This window comes from Phalangium opilio, unplaced genomic scaffold, assembly GCF_054372755.1.
Source record: "Phalangium opilio isolate 3A_F unplaced genomic scaffold, DU_Popi_V2 ptg000209l_1, whole genome shotgun sequence".
In the NCBI taxonomy this organism is placed as follows: Eukaryota; Metazoa; Arthropoda; class Arachnida; order Opiliones; family Phalangiidae; genus Phalangium; species Phalangium opilio.
Window position 1 is genome coordinate 7611491 of NW_028324217.1, and position 24259 is coordinate 7635749.

Genomic DNA, 24259 nt, shown 5'->3' on the forward strand with positions numbered 1-24259 from the left:
TTTTTATAAGAAATGTGAACGGATTATGTTTAAAAACTGGTTTCATGGAATCATCATAAGTGAAGTAGGTGAAACGTCATAGACTTTAGTCTGGCCTTGCAGCGTGAACCTCCAAATACATATACGCATGACATAAAATTTGAATGTTGCGCATGTCAGTAGAGGATGGGATCGCGATTTTATTTTAAAATAGCTCCCTACCGCCAGAAGGGGATAATAGAAGAAGGATGACACTCTGTATCCTCTTAATACTTTAGTTATGTAACATGATTCTTCCCAGGCTCATGCTCCCTTTTTTTTCAGAAATTACCGTGCTAGCTAATTCTATAACTGTTGGGTACTAAGTCCTCAGCAATCAACCCACAAACCTTGATTTTCTTGACCTGGGACAAAAATCCACAAGCGCATGAGCCTTATCAAATAGTTAAGCAGCACTAATAGAGTAATGATGAGGGAACTCTTTATCGCGTATGTGATTCAGTTTTGTAATCTTGCTCCAAATGTTAATTCTAATGTTGGGAAGAATAATGTTACAATTACCCCGCTTTGAGGTGGCGGAATTTGTTGCTCTATTCATAGACGAATGCAACTTTGATTGCTACTTTGGGAAGAACAGAGAAACCGGACTGAAACTTCGCGTTGAGTACACTTAGTATAGTATCACGTATGAAAACGTTCCTTTTAGGGAGAAAGACATCGGCTTCAGGTATGTACAAAAAGGCTTTTAGACAACTAGGCTAAGTCCATTCTGTAACGTCCTTTGTGCTAGGTTATAATATTGAAGCGCGTGTTTCGGATATTTGTCAGTCCAGGGACGCGAACCCATAGGCTTAATTAAATTGCCTACGCCTCCGTACGCGACCAGGACCTTATTTTACGTTGCTCGGACAACCCTAGTTTTCTGTAGCGTAATTCGAAGTAAACTAAATTCAAAGTTATCAAGTTGTTCGAATATGACCACTATGTTCTTTCAACGTTTATTTCAAAACTTTCCATTTTTGAGCTGTGTCTATTATTTTAGCAAGAAGCGATATCTAGTTTACTAGGGAGAAGATAAAAGAAGCCTAAGTATTCGCGCGCCATAGTCCCAGTCCCCCTTTCAAAATACAACGAGGGACGTAACAGGAGGCTGGGCTATTTCGCCTCTCCTCATTCGGAAAATATGACTGTAATTTTCGTCATTCGCGTCGCGCTGACGTGAGTTTTCAAGAACCAATGAGATACTGGTTGTATAATTTAAAGGCGGGGATTAACTCCGGACCTGCGTTTGGACTGGAGATAAAGCTAAAAATGTGGCGAATTTATCCTTCTCCCTAAGTAAACTAGATATCGCTTCTTGTCGAGCTTGCAAATCTTATAATATTTGGGTGTTTTTGCTGAATTTCCGAGCTTGAACTTATGCAAGGACGGATAAGTTAGCTCCTCGGCTTAGCTAGCTGTGGCTTTATGTTGTTAATACCTTTGTAAATTATGACAGTTTTAGGTTCATAGTTTTCTGACAAAGATCCCTGGGGTTTTATAGGATAGTCAGTTTCAATTAGAGAATCCGTATGTCTTAAAATGGTCATTTAAATTTTATGACGAGATACAAAAAGACATTTTTCAATTATTCACGAGAGAGATTATTGTGTTTTATACGCTAAGAAAGTCTGACAGCGTTTAACTTGCAAATCATGATTAATGAATGTAATAACGTTAGTAATAGCATAGGTTAATAATGATAGTGGATATATAAGTACGACACTTTCCATACTTCACTGAGAACTAGTTAGTAAAGTTGTTAACAATCTGTATGTTATACACGAGATTTTTGCGTCTTTTGTTGCAAATTTGGCAACGCAGGTATCTATGCATATATATTTTCAATTTAATCGTATCTAACCGAGGGGTTAGTCACTTGAATAATCAGGTGTACAAAACCGCAGAATTCGATTACTTTATTCCTAGAATTCTTAGAAAATTATAGTAATCACATTCCTTTTTAGTGGGTACTCAAAGGTAATCAGAAATCTCCCGAAAATCACTGGAAATCACGTGAAATCTTGAGAAAAATGAGAAATAATCACATGATTTACTAGTAATCTTTTGTAATCACCTCGGTAATCACACCTTTCGTGAAATAATCACACGTAATCAATGGAGGAATTCGAATATCCAAATTAAAAATCGTAATCAGTTGAAATAGAAAAAATCACTGCATTCATCGCAATTCACGAAGAATCCAGTGTTAATCAAGGCATTCACCAAACATTCACCGAAGTTCATTGGAATTCAAACATAAATCGCAAGTAATCTGCGGCAATAACGGGAAATCAGTGTAAAAATTATCGACATCACCATCGTAATCACAGAAATCATGGAATTCATTCAGTAATCAACGGAATTCACATAAAAATTCCGATATCTGGTGTACAAAATTTTGGCGAATGGCTTGCCCCTCGTATCCAGCTTGAAGAAAGATGACCAAATAAAGGCAAATATTTCAATGAATTGAAAATTTTAAGCAATTATTTAAAACTGCATTTAATTAAATTTACGCTGATATCTTTGAGAATATCTAAATCTGTCAATTTGTGAAACTGGCTGAAGGATATTCTATTCCATTAAGATATATTTAGAAAAACACCCTCTCTCTAGTCTAAATGAACTTAAATTGTTGAAATTTCTGGCAGCTAGAAAGACGCCTCGAAGTTGAGAGCTGCTAATATCATAAGTCTATCATACTCTCCAGAAGCAAGAGTTGGAAGGATATTACTCGAACAAGCATTCTTTAAAAAGACTAGAGAGACATCTCGTGGCAGTGCATTTCTCGTAGAGGGGCATCTCGTGGTAGGGTATTTCTCGAATAGAGGGGCATCTCGTGGTGGCACATTTCTCGCATAGAGGGGCATCTTAGGGCAGTGCATTTCTCGCAGAGGGGCATCTCACGGCAGTGCATTTCTCGTAAAGGGGCATCTCAGGGCAGTGTATTTCTCGTAAAGGGGCATCTCAGGGCAGTGCATTTCTCGTAGAGGGGAATCTCAGAGCAGTGTATTACTCGTAGAGGAGCAAGTCGGGGCAGTGAATTTCTCGCATAGAGGGGCATCTCATCTCGTGGCAGTGCATTTCTCGCATAGAGGGGCATCTCGTGGCAGTGCATTTCTCGAATAGAGGGGCATCTCGTGGTGGCGCATTTCTCGCATAGAGGGGCATCTCAGGGCAGTGCATTTCTCGTAGAGGGGCATCTCAGGGCAGTGTATTTTTCGTGGAGGGGCATCTCAAGGCAGTGTATTTCTCGTGGAGGGGCATCTCGTGGCAGCGTATTTTTCGTAGAGGGGCATCTCGTGGCAGCGTATTTTTCGTAGAGGGGCGTATCCGGGTGAAGGATTTGCCGGAAATAGAAACCTTGATAGCCCTCTGTTATCTTTAATTTCTCAACCCGTCGACTTGACCAAGGAAGGTATAGTACACAGTAGGTCATGAACTAATTCTGTTTCGGTTTTGCAACGTTTAAACGAAGATGGTGCAGCAGTCTATTTAATTTTGTCTGCACGGACATCTTGGTCTTACATGGGAAACCAGAGAAACAAACTGTGGACTGACTTGTGCTCTGTTTCAAATTCTTACTTTCAAGTTGTACATTTTAACCTTAATTAAAAAAAAAACTAACCTATGCGTAAGGAAAACTTTTACTGGGATTCGATATTATAAGCCCTGCGAATGCGATAGACCTTTACTTATTCAATATAGGGCTAGGCTAACACTAATACCAGCTCTGATTTAAACCTATTTCTTATATGAAATTGATGAGGTCAATTTCGAAATTTCGGGAAGCGATAGGCGTCGATATCTCCGCAGTCATCGTCTATTCTCTACCGTATTTCACTTCTAAGTATGAAGTGGAGGAGGAAGGTTAGGTAGAATGGTAAATGGGGAACACCAACTATTTGTCAATTTCCAAGAAGCTAAAATGGAATAGCGTTGTTTCGAGAGAACCCTACAGGTCCTTAGAGAATGAGAGAAGGAAACCGAGAGAAATTAAACCCTTCACATATCTGCAGTGCGACGACGGTGTAAGCCTTCAAGGTTTTGCCTAGAAATATCTCAGACTAATGAAATTCCGAGATTCAACACATTGAAATAAATGATATTTGTCCCTTCTTCGTTTTTACAAAGATTAATTGTTTATTTTCTTGAAAATTTTGCCTTAAAAGTTCTTGTTCACGAAAGTTTTGATTGGGGTTAAGCCTTAAGGCCCATCACTAATGAAAAGTTGCTGATATGACACTCTAGATGGGGCTATTGCTGTTCGACAATAGATGGGGGAAAATATGTATCAAGTAGTACCTATTTTCTTTTCACGTGGAAACGTGTGTCATATCAAAGAGAATATAGGGGAGGAGTGGAAAATGGGGCAAAACTTGTCACTCTTTTCTACCGCGCATCTTCAACGCGCAGTACCGAGGCATTTCCGTTTGAGACATTAAATGATATCGTAGGTGGCGCGACTGAGCCGGAAACTCCCTCGTACCGCTAGTATAATTTAGGCGAGACATAACTATTTACGCTTGTGGAGCGTTGAGTTGCGCAGTGGAAGCGTGCTGGGCCCATAACCTGTTGTTGTTTGACGCAAGAACGACTCTGGGTTTAACTGGTTATAAACTCTTTATTAAGTTAATTAAAACATTTAAGTTAATTTCCGGGAACGCTACTGACAACTGATATCTGAGAACAGATAACTGGGAACTGACTAAGAACTGACAAACGTTATCGGAATGTTATCCGGTTATATAGTTAAGGCATCGCGATAAAAAAATAAAGATTACAAGAATGACCGCGATGCATAAAAAACACAAGTGTAGAAAATATAATCTGGATATAGATAAAAAACAACCGGTATTATCTCTAATTTACAACAGGGAGGTTCCACTCCTCCCCTATATTCTCTTTGGTCATATCAAGGAGGATGTATGTCGAGGGGAGACTGGTTCTGGACAGGGGGAATTAAAAAAAAACCGAGGCAGATACCGCATGCAGTGACGCGCAAGCCGTTGGTAAAGGCGCGCGTCACGTGATCGTTGTTGGATACAAGGGATATTCAAAACTATAAACAAGTTCATGAGGCTAGATCAAGGAGCGAGCCAAGGTGGCTTGAACATACGCTTTTTTGCTGTGAGGGGGTAACGGTAACCATGGTAACCGAGGAAAGACACAGTCCCTTATGATTAACGGGGGACTACGTGTATTTTGTCTGACTCCGAACCACCCCTCCTATACATCCTTTTTGGTCATATATCTATATATTCTATATCAGTCTCCAGTGTTATTGCAGATTTTGTTAGTAAGAAAGGTTTGTTAAATGCTAGAGGAGCGCCATCTGGTGACGAATTTTCTAAAAATCGACCAACAACAAAAATCATAGTAGGACATGCCTTTTTTATTCCGATCTGTAGAAAGTAACTTATAACTAAATATGGCGCACTATATTCGTTTGTATTTTGTCTCGCATATACATTGATGATACTACAACCCCATCCCCTATGGCAGACCCATACTTGTGCGTTTTAAGGCTTATTATACATCCTCAATAACAGTTACAACTAATGTATGTAGCCCACAATAGGAATGAAAATTGTTTCAAATTAAAGTCGTAAAAGACTGAAAAAACGTTGGCTCTAGTATAATTCAATTTGAGCAATTTAATTTAACTCAAAGAACTTTACCCAAGTTACGCTTAGAATACGAAAAATAAGAAATTTGGTCAATCTCAATTCGTTGAATTCCGTTTCATTATTCGATTAAAAACTTGTGTAAATAAAACTTCTTTTCGTAATAAAGCCTAATTTAGCCCTATTCAAAAAAGTTCTAAATCTTTTTAAAATTATTGCTATGCGATAGGTCCTGAGAGCTTCATGGGCGAAGGTGTCCACGCTGTAGCGATATTCTCTAATATTTTTCAGTCTTTTCTCAACTTCTAATTCTAATGCGTTCATTTAAACTAAACTTTTTTCAGATTAAACAACAATACAGACTAACTGTGATGGCCGCACCGTGGACCTCAGGAACTGTATTGTAGTAGAAACGAAGCCTCTAGCGGATAGACGTTAGCCTACTGGGGTTCTGCGCATAATGTTTGCGCATAGCCAGCAATAAAGATATCTCAGAATTCCTAATGTGACCCATGCTTTTTTTCTGTATATGTATAACAAGATGAAACCCTGGCCATATTAAATTTATTATATATTATCAAAGAAGAGGGATATAGATAGAAACGTGCTTTATAAAATCCGCCGAAAAATGGGAAAATAGGGAGGTTTAAAAACAATTTTCGGTACGTACGTTTAGTTTTAGGACGCACATCTTTTGCGCATGGGGGGATTAACCTCCTCGCCTTATCTCTGTCATCCCCTACGTCAACTGTGCGCGGTGTACCGTAGATTTACCCCCGTTTTCACCACGCATGGATCACGGCTGCCTATACTGATTCTCTCTCCCTCTTTCTCTCCTCTTTGATATTATTGTGTGGAAAATCTCAAATAAGGAGAACTTTATTTATAACATAATACATCAGGTCACACCAAAAAATGGGGAAGAAAGCGAGGCAAAAGTCACCCAGTCGCAACGGTACGGAACAATAGTTTTCCAGCTCAAAAGACCGTAAAACTTTACAAGTTGAAAACCAAAATAAACCTCTCCGAGTCGAGGCGAGGAATATATACTCAATTAGGATGTTTTTCTTCAATAATTAAATGAATATAATTGGTATTAATTATTTTAATCGTCAGTAATTTACCTCAATTCTAGTTAAGTCGTTTTAAGAAACGTTATTCCTAAAATAATTTTAAACATATCTATTGTTAACGTTTGACTTCTAGCGAACACACACAGACACGTCCAGTGTATTACCTCTCAATGAAGTGAAGTCATCGTCACTCGAAGACATAAAAACGGTACCAAACATGGCCGCGCAGTACTACGTTTTGTGTAGATGCCTAAGTCATAACTGATGTTCGACGTATAATTCCTCTTAGAGCTCAAGTTGACAGTAGAAATATAAACCTAAAGAGGAGTTGCAACTGTTATTATCAAGAAACGAAGCAATATTTATTACCGAAGTCCGTCCGTTACAACAACTTAGCGGCCATCTTTCTTGTTCGCAAGGTCTAGTCTAGCTTTCGAGTGTGCGAATTTAGGCCCCATTTTATGTATGTACAAATAAGCTTTAGTATTTCTAAATAGAGAGGAAGGCACGAGTCTGTGCTCCTACAATACAATACAGCTTCATGATCGCACGGAACTCTCAGGACCTGTTCCGCCCTCCAAATTAATCGAAAGCCCTTATTTTGTTGGACATTGTCTACAAGACTGGTAATTAAGTTTGGATCCCTATTGCATGAGCGACTTGATGCTGCTAAAGGGGATATAGAGATTCCAAAGTTATATTAGTAGTCTGTTCATTAAGTCCAAACTAATACAGCCAAAGGCTTACTTCAAAATATACTGGCCTTTACCTCATGGCGTAATTCATTCCCCGCCTTTAAGTATATTACATCCATCTCGTCGAATAGACTAGTATCTGGTCAGTTTCCTTGGAAAATTTGCTATAAATTCAACCTATGATCACTTGTCAATGGAGTCTGCTATAAACTGGGTACTTTAAGCCTTGGCAACAATGAAAACTAGGACCTACTAGGTTAAGGTTGGGAGAAAAGGCTCTACTTTTTTTGTAAACCTAATTAAAACAATATGCAAATCCCTCATGCGTGCGAAAGGAATGGAAAAAGATAGGGGAGGCTCTGTCTGTACTGTTTAGTCCCTAAGGGTACAAGGCGTATGTTTTTCTCAAAAAACAGAGTGTACAGTATGGTTTTCAATTTGGGCAAGTGTATTGTTTAGTACATGTACGTTATTTTTATATTTCCTACCATAGACCTGTTGTGGATTTGAACTAAATGAATCCTATAAGAAGCAGTACCAAATTATATTGGAAAAAATCCGACCGTTTGCAATGATTACTCTCGAGTGACTAGCCCTCGGTCTCATTATGATTAGTTTAACCCAATCAAAATAGTGATCTTGCGGTACTGTTGCCAAGGGCTAAACTTATCGTGCCATATCATAAGTTAATAAGATACGTTCCATAAGTTTGTCACTGGTTACAGAAAGCTTGTCATGAAGTAACGTAGGTAAAACATCATAGATTCTCGTAAAGCGACGCATCAAAGGCTTATGGACTGCAAACCGAGTGCAGTAAATTCTCGCGTTGTTCTCAAACTAGCTTTCAGTAAGTCTCTAGCATTACAAAGTATAGGTAAGTGTCATACTTATGAACCATATCTTATAAACTTATGCTAATACCTACATTAAACAGCATATTTTATTCCCTGCTTTCGTTGGCATATATATGCTTGCTTTTTTGTTCCGTCCATAAAATTAAAGCCTAATCTTATGCCTGCGGTTTGTTAAATTGCAATATATTTCTTGTCGCTGAGGGGGAATTAACTGGGCAGATTAACATTTTTAATTGGATTATATTGATATATAAAACATCAAAACAATTTTCCCTATATTACGAAAAATGATAAATAAATAAATAAATGATATAAATTTTAAAGGTTTGGAAAGTTAATATAATAAGCCTAACGATAATTTTTCATATTCGACGTTGCATTTTTGTAAAAAAAATAACGCTAAACCAATTAATATGAATTTAATTGAAAGCGTTCGGTACAATTCATTAATGCTGTTTTATTATTTTATTGATCTTAATCGATTAAAAAATGGTTGTCTGACCGTTTCAGCGTTCCTTTAAGCAATTTCGTTTAATGATTATCTCTTCTAGCACAGAAGAGATTATCATTTCTGTGGATTTTAATCCGGTTATAATTATTTATTTACTCTGTGTTCATTAAAAAATAAACGCAATTAATTCTGTAATATATTTAATTTCAGGATTTTGAATTAATATTTATTCGTCGTTAATATTAAATAAGTTTCTGGAAATAATTTTCCGCGTCACCGAATTATTATTATTTATGAAACTTAAATAAATTATTAAAAATTAAATAGGGGCTGTTCACAAATTAAATATCGTGAAGTTAAGTGTTACCTATTTATTCTGGGAAAAGGTTCCGTAATAATAATTTAAGATAGGGTAACTCTACAACTCAAGTATTCCTGCATTTTGAATTTTTATAACGGCTCAGATCTCGAGCTCGGGTCTTGAGGTGAGAAAGAGATAACCTGACTGACTTTATTTTTCCATGCGCAGAACCCGTTTTACCCCAAGAGTCAGACTCTAAACCAATCAGAAAAATAAGAGATTTATTTTCGTCGCTCAACGACAGATGGTACTACAGTCAACTTTGTTAGTCACCTGATCCTATCCCTTAGATGGAGACTAGACCAAGCCAACTTGTTTATTTGTTGGTTGGGTCTATTTCCAAACGATGGAGCGCAACTATTATATCTTGTTATAGTTTCTGGCAGTCTAGTACACTTAGAACCAATATTTGGAAACTGTTTTGTAATTTACAAGGGTAAATCACCATTGAAAAATTACGGTATGATATAAAAGGTAACGTACGAAGGTATTTGATAAACCACCGGTAATTTAAGTACATTACCCTCCTTAGTCTTTGAACGGTTCTGGCATCCATATTGGTGGGTTTCAGCGTTCCCCTTGCATTCAACCCACCAGAATGGCCCTTGAAGTATCTCACAAATCTTATGCTAATCCCCGAATGGAAAGCTCTCTATGTAACCAAATTTATAAAAAACGTTGCGTGACATTTCAACACTTAACTTGAACTTGCCACATCTTTTAGCATATTATTATTTCACTCACTTTATCAAACCCCGATTGTTTCTTTTATCCACATTTCGCTGGAAACGTCGATTCATCTCTGACATAACTCTTTCGCGAAGCTGCCCTCTCACGGGATGGGAATATTTGAATTACCAAGGTCTCATTATGCCACCGAGCATCTTTCCCTCAAACTGTTACTGAGAGTTGATATCAAGTGAGTAGTGCTCAGGTCCGACGCGTTACCGTGATTTGTTGTCTATCCTTTTTTTGTTATTTCTTCGGAATCGATTTCTACTCCATCAATTTCTGTCCTCCATGGTTTCCTAACACGGTTTTTCAATGGTAATTTGGGATGCAGTCACTTATCATAGACCAACACACAGGGGCGGGACTGCCATTGGGGTATTCTTCCTAGCGCCAAGAAGCACCGCCAGACGGAGCCAGAGATCACTACACGCTGGAGGCTAGCCAACTCGCACTGCCTCTAACGGATCTTCATGGTGAGAGGGAGAATACCAAAATGGCGACCTAGCCCATGAGTGTAGGTTTCTCTGTATGAATTTTTCAAAACAATTCTCAGTAAAAGTTTATTTCGCAAGGCATGTTTTATGATCATGGTCATATGAAAGGGGAAATTGATTCACAGTCATAACCTAGGAGAACGAGTGAAATGGAGAAGAGAATATGGTCCTGTGTTTTTATCTCCCTATTTTGGTCCGATGTTGAGAAAATGTGTTCGCATTCATCGTTCGTCACCTCATTTCAGACTACCGAGTCACGTGAGAGCCCCAAGACCCTCAAGGAAACGCGACAGTTTCTCTTTTGCGTTTCCCTCTTCTAGTCCCTCCTCCCAACTAGAGATTTAGCACTTGGTAGAGTGAAGATTGAAGAAGACGTTTCCATTGGGCCAAAAACAAGAGATTTAACACTTGGTAGGAAAACAAAAAGGTGGAGATTGAAGAGGACTTTTCTGTTGGGCCATCTTTGAAGATAGGAAAACAGTAACTGTTGACGAGCATCTATTTTGTGGTTATGAAAAATCGTTAGCCTGTCGACTCTGTATCATACACCGCGATTTTGAGTTGTTTACGTCTAGAAGTCAGGGTACGATAAAACATAGGCTTTAGCAAACCCGGTTTTATTGGTGTTTTTTTTAAACAGTTGCCTGAATTGTAACGGGGATAGATGTAATTTTAGAAGAAGGAATTGAGAATAGAGTAATCTGGGCCCGTGTCATAGTTCCGGACCCCCTTCCCCGGGACAGGAGGTTTGAAAGAAGAGGCGGGTCATAGCAAAAGAAGTAAAAAGGGACTACGTATTTTTCACCGTCTCCGTCAGCAACGTCATCAAAACGTAGTTTAAGTGAGCCAATAAGATAATTTAAAATTTTCGTTACGTGATGGAGAGAGGGGCTCCATACTGGGCTATGAGTCGGACTGAAGTAAATACTAACCGTTCTCCATTCCTACTTCTAAAATTAAATCTCTCCCTGATTGTAATAATTGTCATTCAAATGTCACTGTCTAGCAATAAACAAATCCTAAAATGTTTCAAAAATGTAATAAAAATTAAAAAATATTATTTTTGAAAAAAAACATCTTAAGCTATTTTTAAAAAAACTTTTTTTTACTATTGAAATTCATCAAAATTTAATATTTTACTGACGAGTCTTATTAAGTGGGATTTTTGCGCTGTTAGAAGTCGAAATGTACTCCAAAGTATACATAGTTTTCAGACTAGATGCATTGATACCATTAACACCAGTAGGTCAGGCTACTTGGCTTACAAAGTACAGTACCAAGTAGCCTCGCCTCCTGTTGTAAATGGTATCAATCCTCCTTGCCTGAAAACAATTTATTGATATCCGAACTACGCGTGTGGCAGACCAGCTGTATGAAGGCCCTTAGTTCTTTTCAATTTCGCGCCAAAAATCCAGTAAAGAAATCTATATACCGACCAGCATTTCATTACTCCACGTATCTACTCTTGCTGCTGCACAGTAAACTCATAAATCTAAGCATAACTTGACACTACCGTCTCGGAACTATGTAGCCTTCTTTACCATTTCCTTCAGTGTCAAGTAACTTTGTATCTCCGTATAAATTACTAACGCGTGTGTATTGGTCTATTTTTCTTGCTAAGCTCAATATTACACGACGAAATTTACATTTCCCTTACGAGTGAATGAGACAGATAACAATACAATGGAAATAAGAAAGCTACACTGAATTGGAATATGTGTCAACGAAGTAAAAGTTCAAGTCTTGCTTATTTTGCTTTAGTTTCGGTTAATATCGATTAAATACATTTATGAGAAAACTCTGTTTCATCATTCAGACATCGAAATATAGTGTGTTTACTAACAGCCAATTAAATGATGGTAAATTTATTTACTTTGACTTATAATTATTAGAAAGGTTCATGAACGTAGAAGTATATAATACCTCTCTTCGAGAGAAGTGTACCACCATAAAGCGGGGTAATTGTATCATGATTCTTCCCAACATTTGGAGCAACGATACTAAACCGAATCATATACGCCATGTAAATAGTTCCCTCATCATTATTCTATTAGCGCTTAATTATTTTCCAAGGCGCATGCACGCGGTTGCGTGTTTTTGTCCCACCTCAACACAATCAAGGTTTGTTGGTTAATTGATTGCAGAGGATTAAGTAAATACCAAACAGTCATAGAGTTCAGCCCTTGGTGCGATAGTTACCTATCTGAAGTTTGATGAGCGGGAGAGCAAACAAAAAGGGAGCATGAGCCCGGGAAGAATCATGTTACATAACTTAAGTATTAAGGGATACAGAGTGTCAACCTCCTTCTATTATCCCCTTCTGATGAAAGTAATTGTTAAAAGACGAACAACATTGTCCTGAAAACTATTTTCCAATCACTTCGAATTGAAAAATAGTTTTCCAAACCCATGCCCCATCCTCTTGTTGATGTTGGCATTAAAAACGTGGTAGAGTCGCTCCTGTCTTTTCGATTTTTCATCATGGTGAATTGTATCAGGGATAGATGTAATTTTAGAAGTAGGAATGGAGAACAGAGTTATGTGGGCGCACATTAAAGTCCCGGACCCCCTTCCTGGGACGGGGGGGGGGGTATGAAAGAAGAGGCGGGTCATAGCGACAGAGGTAAGAAGGAATTACGTATTTTTCGCCGACCACGTCAGCAACGTCATCAATACTTAATTTAAGTGAGCCAATAAGATAATTTAAACTTTTCGCTACGTGTTGGAGGGAGGGGCTCTATACTGGGCTGTGAGTCGAACTGAATTAAACACTTACCGTTCTCCATTCCTACTTCTAAAATTAAATCTATCCCTGATTGTATAATCTTAAGTCCGAAGCTTCGACTGGAATATCGTATAACCCCCAAATTTAATACGAAAATTTAGTAAAACCATTTGAATGTACAATGGGCAAACCACGATTGAATATTTTGATTGTCAAATGCATAATTTTCCGCATTTTATCCACGAGCCAAGCTTTATTGTTTATGTAATCTCTGAAGAAGGCTGTCTAGTTTTTGGCATCTGAAATGCGAACGAATTTTACCATTTCAAAAATTGACCTAGTTTAAATAAAGTCTAGGCGAAAAATATGAAAATAACGATTTTCTCCGGGCACCCCGTTTTCAAACCGACAAATTCGGAACAGAGAACTTTAAAATGAGACTAATTACGCAGAATTTCGGCTTCTAAATAAGAAAGTTACGAACTGCTTTTTAAAGACGATTATTCTTGGCATAATATCAAATGATTTTTTAAGATTAAATTCCCATAAACCGGAAATAATTAACAAAAATCGTGAAATCAAACGTATGGAAAGAGATGAAACATTGAAGTCACGCTTTTTTCCTAATTATAGTTCTTTTCTAAATTAGATTCATTAGCTTTATATCACTGTTAGAAACTCATACGTCAATTAAAGGTGGAATTCATAAACGTCGGACGCAACGCAATTTAGTACAGGCGTCGTGCGCAAAAGGCAGACATTTGCGCACAACGCCATGCCTTCGCCTGTACTAAATTGCGTTGCGTCCGACGTTTAAGAGTTCCACCTTTAAATAAGCAAAAATTGACTTGTTTTCAAAAAATTTAATCTAAATTGGCCAAATGAAGACTTATTTTTCAAAACATTTACAGGGTGTTTCTAGTAAGTCTGCCATAAATTAAGTGCGATGTTCTTTGGGCAGTTTTAAGTCAAAAGGTCCTATGACATTTTGCCTTCCGGACCACTGTTTTCAAGTTAAGATTGTCCATAGTATTTAAAGGATGGCCCCTTAAACTTAATCAAGAAACTGATTTAGACAATGATTTCTAATTTAATTAAGAGGTCATCCCTAAAACACTCAAATCATAACTCGAAAACAGTGTCACGGATGGCAAAATGGCATAGAACATTTTTAACTCAAAATCGCCCAAAGAACATACCTAAATTTATTGCAGAAACCTTTTGAATATTCTGTTTCGCGTGAAATAGAATGATTAGACTGTAAGTTGAAAAAAAACCAGAAAAAACTGGAAATTGTTAATTTTCTTTCGAATCTCTCAAGATATCGATCCCTACATGGAAGAGAGACGCGAGAAGTGATATCTGATATTTTTTCATCACGTGACTAGAGATGACGGAAACATCCATCAGAATTTTATAAGGTTAATGGTAATTTTTAGTATAGAACACTGCCAGTTAGCTGTTTAGGGGCTAGAAACCACCCTTCTATGCATTGTAAAAAAGTCACTGCCTCAGTTTTGACATCCCTAATAGACAAATCTTAGATTATTATTATAATAAGTTCATTAGATATGTTCCATAAGTATGACACTACCCATACTTCGTAATGCTAGAGACTTACAGCTCGAGCTAGTTCGAGAATTGAAGTCTAACACTCTGTGGTTAATTTTGCAGGACTTCCATCTTCCTATTTAGTCTGTGCTAAGCCTTTGACAGCGCCTCACCAGGCGTCGCTTTACTCGAACCTCAGACGGTTCACCGTCATCTACGTCACAAGCTCTCAGTAACCAGTAACAAACTTATGGAACATGTCTTACGAACTTGTTGTAAATAATTGTGCGGAATATTTAAAAAAAAAGAAGAAATGGTTGAAAAAAAAGTTCTTGGAATAATCATAATTCTCATTTCAAACATTCTAATCGAATATCATTTGGATTTTTTAAAAATAATGCCAGTAAACCTATAACTTAAAGCTAAATATTAAACTACATTGCGGTAAGAGCAGGTAAATTATGACAAAATATTAAAAATGAATTTAATAACGGATATACTGTATATGTAGGCCAACAATGTATAGCTTGCAGTTTTTTTATTTGGTTCAAATATTTGACGTCTTATATAACCCAATTGAACTCGATCCAAAATATTTCAATTCCAATTTTAAAAACGTAAAAATAAAACTCAAAACCCTCCAGAAAACTGGCTGGCTTTTAAACATCAAAGACAAGCGTTTTATAAAAGTTCTCGTTTTCCCAAACTAATTAAAACTCTGGAAAAGTTTATTCTATATACTTTTAAGCCCGGGCTTATCTTCCAATTTTCGAATTTCCGTGTCAACAAAATGTACCTTAACGTACTGCACGTACGTGTTTCAGGCCTTGGTATTGTACATATAGGCAAGGTAGACCTTAACGTGACTTTATATCTGTCGTTGGCAGATCTAAACTTTTAAGATTATTTGAAATTTTCAATATATTTTTCTTTAGTTTACAAATCTCAGAATCCCCTTAGGGCAAGTTTTAATGGAATTTTATGGTGTTTTGCGTTTACCCTGCGGATTTTTGTATTGAGTTTCGTAGGACTACCGAAATCAAATTGGACCAGATTTTGTACATTCATTTGACTATAACCGCCTGACTGATATCAAGATCAGTACACAGAGTATTTCTGATACGTCTGACATAAATTAGGCCTAAGGGGGATGTTCTTTAGGTGATTTTGAGTAAAAAATGTTCTATGAAATTTTCCCGTCCGGGCCACTGTTTTCGAGGTATGATTTGTGTGTTTTAGGGATGTGTTTCACTTTCATAATTTAATTGAAGGTGTTATCCGTAAAAGTCCCAAATTTTAACTTGAAAACAGAGGCCTGTTCGACAAAATATCCTGCTTAATTTAAGGCAGATTTATCAGAAATACTCTTTTTTTATTGCTTTGATCTTGTTTTACTCATTTTGTGTGTATTTTTTATTCGATTTGCAAAGCATTTTAATCGAATAAAGATAAAATTTTCTATTTATCAAAGCTAAATTGGCATAAACAATAAAAAAAATATGCGAGCATAAATTACAGAAACCTGCCACATTTTTTTCGATCTAAACTTTGATTCACCAGTTTTCCAAATAACTAAGAAGAAAATTTTTATATCCTACTTTGGAGGGCTTCTGATAGGAAAATAGATTGATATTTTTCAGATCGTTGTAGAGCGAGTGACTTGTCAAATGGAATGTACAAAATCCACCCCGAGTAGATATTTAAGATTAGATAGACAAATTTAACACCAAATATAATTCCGTACGCTCTAGAAAGTTCTTGCTAAGCAAATAGAAAACTGTATAAAATGCTACACTGCTATCATCCATGTTTAAATCGTCATGAACAAATCTTATTAATCCCATTATAACTATGCTCATTCAGATTCGAAAAGGAAACAACCAATATTCTTAAATCGACATTAACAACACGTACCTCAATTAGAATACAAGAAATTACAATTATAAGCACTTCCTTAACCTTAATATTACGTCACTTCCAATCCATTAATCACTCTGACCCTCAACACCACCCCCTAACCTTAATATTAAACTGGAAATCCTCAATTGTAACAGAAACCCTTATTTTCTCAAACCTACAATTCTAGTCAGATACTCGGTTTCAGCGTCAAGTTAACGTGATAACGGTTTAACACTGCGCAAACCGGTTTCTAACGGGGAGTCATTGCCAGGTTAAGTTGTCGTTTGGGGAAATTGCGTTCTCCCGACCTTGGTTGCATGGGGTTAGGGTAAAGTTGGATGAACGTGTTTAATGAAAGTGGAGGCACGTTTTATTAGTAAGTAATCCCATTTTCCCAAAGGTTTGGATCGAGCGTCGCGATGTTTCTTGGGAGTATTTAGGTGTTTTGCCCTAGTTTTCGGCTTAGTCTAATTGGGGCCTTAGGGGGATTAAGATATACCGTATATCTGTCTCTTCACCGTGCTTTATATGGCTCGTACATATCCTCTAAAGCAAGGGCTCAAGTCAGTAAACTAACTAATAGGAAATAACTTAGCAGTGACGCATTGTCTCGACACAGATTGGAGATTGGCATTAGATTATTGATGTTTGGATTTATTAAGGTATTTGTGTGAATATTATAAAAAAAGAAACCTGTCGCCCGTCAAGATATGGGTTGCCATATTAAAACATGGCGGCATATTTTACTGTTAACCTTTATGGAATATATGCATGATATCTGTTGTAGAACTAGAAGACTGAGATCTCGGTTTAAAACGAGGGGTTAGTTTAAATAATCAGGTGTACAAAACCGCAGCGATAAATTACTTGATTTCTAGAATTCCTAGAAAATCATCAGTAATCAGGATCATTTTTGTAGGTAATCAACGGTAATCAGAAATCTCCGATAATCACTGGAAATCGCATGAAATCTTGACAAAATCGGAAAGAATCACATGATTCTCTAGTAATCTTTTGTAAAAATCTCGGTAATCACACATTTTGTGAAATAATCACTCATAATCAATCGAGGACTTCGAAAATCCCAAAATAATAATCGTAATCAGTTGTAATAGAAATAATCACTGCATTCATCGTAATTCACGAATAATGCAGTGGTAATCACGACATTCACCAAAAAACACCGGAATTCATTGGAATTCAAACAAAAATCACAAGTAATCTGGGGCAATAACGGGAAATCTGTGTAAAGATTATGGAAGTCACCTAAAATAATCGTAATCACGGTAATCATGGATTTCTTTCGGTAATCAACGGAATTCACATAAAACATTTTTTTCAGAAACTAATTTTAAACCATTTTAAATTTCAATAAAATGATGCTCATTTAGGGATCAACCATAAAGTTTGAATTTTACGGGTATGGAATAGGGCGAATTTTACAGTCTAAATAGCTAGAAGTTCTCGATTCAACCAAACCCCTTCTAAAACCTTCCTCTAGTGTTAATGATATCAGCCATGAACTTCGCTCATAAAATTCTGTATCGAAGAACAAACAAACCACTGTCACATGTATTTATAAACTTAAGGAAGTTTCTTTACAATTCTTTCATTTTTCAAAATGTCTGTGACACTTCCTCTTTGCTGCTAAAATATAATGCGAAAGCCATGGCAATAGGTTAAAAAAAATGGCCATAGTACATCGACGCTATTGAGAAACAAGATGGTCTAGCCCATAATTAAGCCACATCGTTTATGTACTCTCGCTATATCCCTACTACAATAAATATACTTCTAGTGAAATATCCCCTAATATACCGGTCAGAGGGAATACTTTTTCAATGGCTGCTTGGCAAAGAGAATCAAATATCACCAACGCCCGTTACTAAATTACTAATACTACTACTACTACCACTACTACTACTTCTACCACTACTACTCAGGTAAAACTATTAGTCCCATCGATACCTTGTAGCTAAGAAGAAACTAAAACATTTCCAAAGCGCGCTTCTAGAACTCTCGCCCGCTCGGACTTTCTTTTAAAATTCTTCTCGATTTGAGGAGAAATACACGTAAATTCTAATAATAAACACCATTCTATATATAACGTCGGTATTTACTTGCTTTTGCTTCTTAAAAATTCCCCTCGATTTCTTTGAATTTTGAAATTGGGGAGCGGGATGATATATTGCGTGAAACCCTTATTGTCGACGGGTGACCGGAATTTTAAAGGGAGTATTAAACCTTCCATTTAAATTAAGGCAATACTAAAATCCTCCCTCTCTCTAGCTTTAAATATATCGAGGAAACGTAAACCACAATTCACAAAGCTTAACCTTACCTGTACAATTAAATGCAATGCTTAAACATGCTATTATAATCCCCATCCTTTTAAAATACACGAACGAAAAATATCACCTCACCACAATTCTCTCACGTTCACTCTCCCTCCCTTCAATGACGAACGAAAAATTTTATACTGCCAAAGGCATAAAATAACCATTTCTTCGGTTAGCTCTGACATAACCATTTCTTTGGGTAACTCTGACCACATTCCAAATCGCGAAAAACTACTACCACGACGACCACCACCACCACCACCACTACTAGCATCACCACAGGCTCGCGGGACAAACTAATAGCCTCATCGTATATATACGATGTGGCTAAAAACTCAGAACTATAGATATTATCAAATGTGGATGAGAGGGAAAGTATGACGATGGCCATAGAGCCTGTGTTAAAAAAACGCGGACATCAAAATTTCGCCAATAACTATTTAGTTTACTAGTGACTGATGGACTTGCAAACTCGCGACTGAAAGTAGTTCAGACATTTATGCTCCTTGGTTTAACCATAGCGCACGCGATCACGCGCATCACGACGCAAGCTGCTCACGCTATAGCTAAACTACCGAGATTACACAATAGCAGACGACGGTAACCGCGTAACCGCGAATTAACACAAGACCTATTTTAAGGGAGTGAACAGTCCCAGTATAGCTACGCCAATAAAACGGTCAACTACGGTGAAACTCTGATGACTCGCGACCTTTGGCCATTTTCATACTTTCCCTCTCATCCACTTTTGATATTATTGTTCTATTCGGGAATGTAGACAGTAGGTCAACAATTTTTGGTGTACGTAAAGGTTACTGAACTTACGGCGATAATAATCTATTGGTTTTTCTTTATTATCATGGCGAATTAGGCTATTACGGTCCGTGGGTCGGCTTTCCTACGTGTCGCATTCCCTCAGTCATTTTTGCCTAGACACTTAGCATACTGGAGTGCGTCACACTCCGTACAAAAATAGATATATATATATATATATGCATAAATATATTTTTTAGGTACTTTTCACCTATTCTGATGGGAAGCAGTGAATATGAAATATAGTACTGTCACTCCATGTTAAGTAGCCATAGAACATATTGTTATCAATTGCAAGGATCTGCCATTACTCTATAGACCATATTCAAAAGGGGGCCTCAGTATCGCCTGCTTTATGTAAGGTTAAGAAGTAACATCCGGTATATGGATAGGGCTTAAAAAACACCAGTTCACCAAAGTCTTTTTGTGGACATACCGGAAGTTCTGTATTTTAAAGGACAGAGTAAAATCTTACGTTCCTGTCGGTTGCCTAGATAATTTCGTTTCGTTCGCAATGGTACATTCATTTCCCTGTTCAGCTGTAAGAGCAGACGACTTAAAATGAGTTGCATATATTGTGATCTTTGAATAAAGACTTTTGTACACTAAAATAGCCAGTCGAATCCAAAATCAAATGACAAATACCGCACCAAGAATCATAAAACATAGCCCACTCGATCGTGCGTCAGTAAGGCATGATTGAGTAAGCTAGGGCTAAGACAATTGGCCAACAACGACACTGATCGACAAACCTGCGAATCTTTTAGGTAGACACGCGTGAACAGCGAGAAAAACCACTTTTCCGACGAGAACATAAGATTTGCGTCTAGTCTGAACGGGCCTCCAAGATAACTAGGTGGTTTTACACCAGACTCTATCTTACCACTACATTTAAAAAGGGTTGATTTCACTGTTAACCCTTTCACTCCTTATTATTGGGGTAGGCCATGCTGGGTTATGTCTACCTTCGATAAAAAGTAGGAGGGAGCTGTTCGTTACATCTTGTAGCGTTCACGATGTTAGCTAATAATTATACTAGAATTGCTCCTTACAAAAATCTTCGCCGAAAATGTGCAGGGCCTCAGTTCAATAAAACTAAACAAGCCCATACAACCAGTATTTGTAAAGAAATGGGTGTAATGAAATTTTAGTTGCTCAAAAAATTGTTGCGTAGCAACGTTTTTCACGATTACAACATACAGTATAGGTTAGTCTTATGTAATGCACTTGAGTAAATGCATCGCTGAATCATGTACGTGTTTAATAATTAAAATCGTGAAACGCGCTTAATTGATTTATCTCGAGCCATACAGGAAAGATCTTACGTCTAGACGTTTGCACGTTTTTCACTAAACATCTCAAAATTCTCAAATACAGAGTGATTTAATAAGTCGACCATAAGTTAAATTGTGGGCTCTTAAGGTCAAATTAAGCGGAAATTGTCACCAGAACACGGGGTCTATAAGATTTATTTACGGAGATATGTGTTTCCAAACATTGATTGGCCCCTAAAACAAGCAAATAAGAATAACACATGTGCAGTAATTAGTTTTACTTTAACAGCATCCATACACTTCTACTAATTTAAAAGTACACTTGCGCTACATAAATGTTCAATAACATATTTTAGTTTTAAGATAATTGAAGTCTGATAGGTTTTAATTAACATGTGTCCCCTAATTCGTAATTTTAAGGGCCAATGCTTGGAAGCCCATATTTTCGTAACTAAATGTTATAGACCCCATGTCCACTGAATTTGGACCAAAGTATGAAGCACTTAATTTTGGCAGACTTATCAAAAATACCCTATATATGAAAACCGATGCGTGACTTTTCGAGTCACTGGTTCGTTTCTAGCGTTTGATGTTGAAAGGAAATTTTTCTTCTTCCCGGTTTTTGGGAAGTTTTAAATCATATGATTCAAAGGAGATTCAATCAAGTATTAATATAATTTGATAAATTTCTTGGTCGTGGAGAAGTTTGAAATTATTTAAAATGACTCAAATTATAACCATATTTTAAAATTTTACGTCAACTTAAGCAAATATTCGTGGTTACCAAATATGAGATTTTTACGAGCCCCTTAAAACACCTCAGGCAACACTCAAAATACCTGAAGCATTAATATTATTTGCTAAATTTTTTGGTCGTGGGGATGGGGAAGTTTGAAATAATTTAAAATTACCAAAGTTTAACCATACTTCAAAATTTAACGTCAACTTGAGTTAACATTTGTGGTTACAAAATACGAGATTTTTACGAGCCCCTTAAAACACCTGAGATAACACTCAAAATACCTGAAGTTGCTTGAATATGTTTACCTCTTTTTAAATTCAAATGAAAGTGAATTGTTACTTACCCCAGATATTTAATATGTTGAAATCCAATTATTTCTTATTATATTACAGTCCATATCTTCATGAACTATTTAAAAATCCTCCTTGGTAATCAATGGGTAGAAATCTGTTTTAGAAACCTCACACGATCTCGGTTGAAGAAAGACGCAAACTCTTTCGAAAAACGCGACTTTCCGTTGATATTTAGAGACACGGGAATTTCGGTTACGAGCACTATACTGAAGAAAGCTGTCCGATCCCGACCTCGCCGGAGATGCTACCGAGATCCCGGAGAACTCCAGTGAGTCCAGTTAAAGCCTGAACTGATCTTCAGCTTCCTTTCCCGCGCCTAAACTAGCGCCACCTAACGGGATGCTGTGTAAGTTTCATCCAATGCGGGCGTGCCGACGGATGAGAGAGAGAGAGGGAGAATGAGAGAGAAGAGGGAAGCCCAAGAGCAAAGAGAAGGAAAACTTTGGGACTTGGTTTCAATGCTTTTGAGTTCTTCGTTGTCTTAGAGCATATATGTTGTAATTGACTGAGTTTCAAAGAATACAGTTAATCGACTAAATACTATACAGTGTGTTTCTGACTAGTCTGCCATATATTTAGGGTGGGTTCTTAAGCTCAAACGGAGTAGAAAGTGTCAAAGATCATGGGTCAATATACAGTACTAGCTGTTACCCGCGGCGTCGCTCGCGTGTAATAAGAACTTTCATCAAAATTAAATAAAGAATGGGTAGACTTTACTGATGACTGATATTTTTGTAGCACCCTAGGAGCGAAGGCACACTTAGTTGCCCGTCAGCCCGTCGGGACATTTTTTATTACTTTTCAAGCGGAATTTATTCCATAAAGAATTGTTTTTAAATTTCTGGCCGCCATTTAAAAAGATGGTAACAAATCGAACCCAAAAAGCAATTCAGCCCGTCTATAGGTTAAAGGAACCCAGTGTACTAAATATTTGGGAAATCGGTTGAAACGCGCGGACTTTGATGCATAGAGAAGATTTTTTACATTTCTGGGCGCCATTTATTAAGATGGCGGCGGATTGGAAAAATCTTTTGCAGTACGCGCCTACTACTTATGAGTAACGTTCCTGCAAATTTTCAGCCGCCTAGAGCAAGCGGTTTGGGCTGGGCGTTGATTATCAGTCAGTCAGGACGTTGATTTATATAGATATAGATTAACCTTTGCCCCTGAAACAAACCTAGTATTTTTTAATATGGTGAAATGTGAGAATCGTGTTCGTTAAATCGGACTGTGTCCGGCGTTGTAGATGAAACGTTTCCGGAAGCCTTCCTTTTTTTAAGTATAAATGGGGCTGAACATTTCCCCCTTCTGAATTGGAGGCATCATAAGATTAGAAGTGGTTAACATTGTTTAACGGGGATTTACGTTACTGTAGTTAAATCTCATCAAAAAATTAATTAAAAAACATTCACTCTGTATCTTTATCCATTTTAGTAAGATCCCTTCCACCCAATCGTCCTAACCATCCCACTTTCTCTCATTACAATATACTTTATTTTAGCTTCTGGATGGCGTTGGTACGCTATAACAAATATTATTATATAACACCAAGAATTTATATCTAGTTTATTAGTGAGAAGGCATAAATTCGCTGCATTTCCAGCTTTATCTCCAGTCCAAACGTAGGTCCGGAGTTAGTCCCCGCCTCTAAATTACAACCAGCATCTCATTGGTTCTTGAAAACTCACGTCAGTGCGACGCGAATGACGAAAATTACGTATTTTTCGACTGAGAAGAGGCGAATTAGCCCGGCCTCCTTTTACGTCCCCCTTGTATTTTGAAAGGGGGGACTGGGACTATGGCTAATAAACTAGATATCACTTCTTGATAACACACATAGCTAAAAAATGGGAACGAATTTTTTACGTTTCAAATATTAACGAGGTTAATTTTATATCTCTGGTCCAAAAGATACTAACTTAAACGAAACGTTTTCAAATGACATAAAAGCATGAGTTAATAATATGTTAGCTCCCTATAAGTTACTCAGGCAATTCATTTTTATGCTCCAGCGTTTTCTCCCGCGCCGCCGGCTTCCCAATTATATGCGACGCTCTGCGGCCGCCACGTCAACGAAAATCTTATTTACCCTTCTTTCCGGTTTTTCCCCGGAAGCGCGTGCAGTGGAAGCTAGCCAATGATATCGGAGCTATTTAAGCAGCCGAATATTTCGCTCAGTAGCCTTGGTTAAGAAAGCAGTTAAGAGATCAGTGGATCGGATTTAGCTCAGTTGTATAATTGGTTTCAAGTCACAA

At 37.4% G+C, this 24259-nt stretch overlaps 2 protein-coding genes across 2 annotated transcripts in view; one reads left to right on the forward strand and one right to left on the reverse strand.

Annotated features, from left to right (window-relative positions):
• The window catches only part of LOC149618785 (glutamate receptor ionotropic, NMDA 2B-like), a 274821-nt gene extending 252451 nt beyond the window's left edge, over nucleotides 1-22370 (reverse strand). Inside the window, exon 1 of the mRNA XM_089853956.1 lies at nucleotides 21995-22370. The gene's annotated coding sequence lies outside the window, so the exon portion shown is untranslated. The remainder of the gene's footprint in view (nucleotides 1-21994) is intronic.
• LOC149618789 (ATP-binding cassette sub-family C member 1-like) overlaps nucleotides 1-24259 on the forward strand; it is a 245074-nt gene that overhangs the window by 176297 nt on the left and 44518 nt on the right. The window lies entirely within an intron of this gene.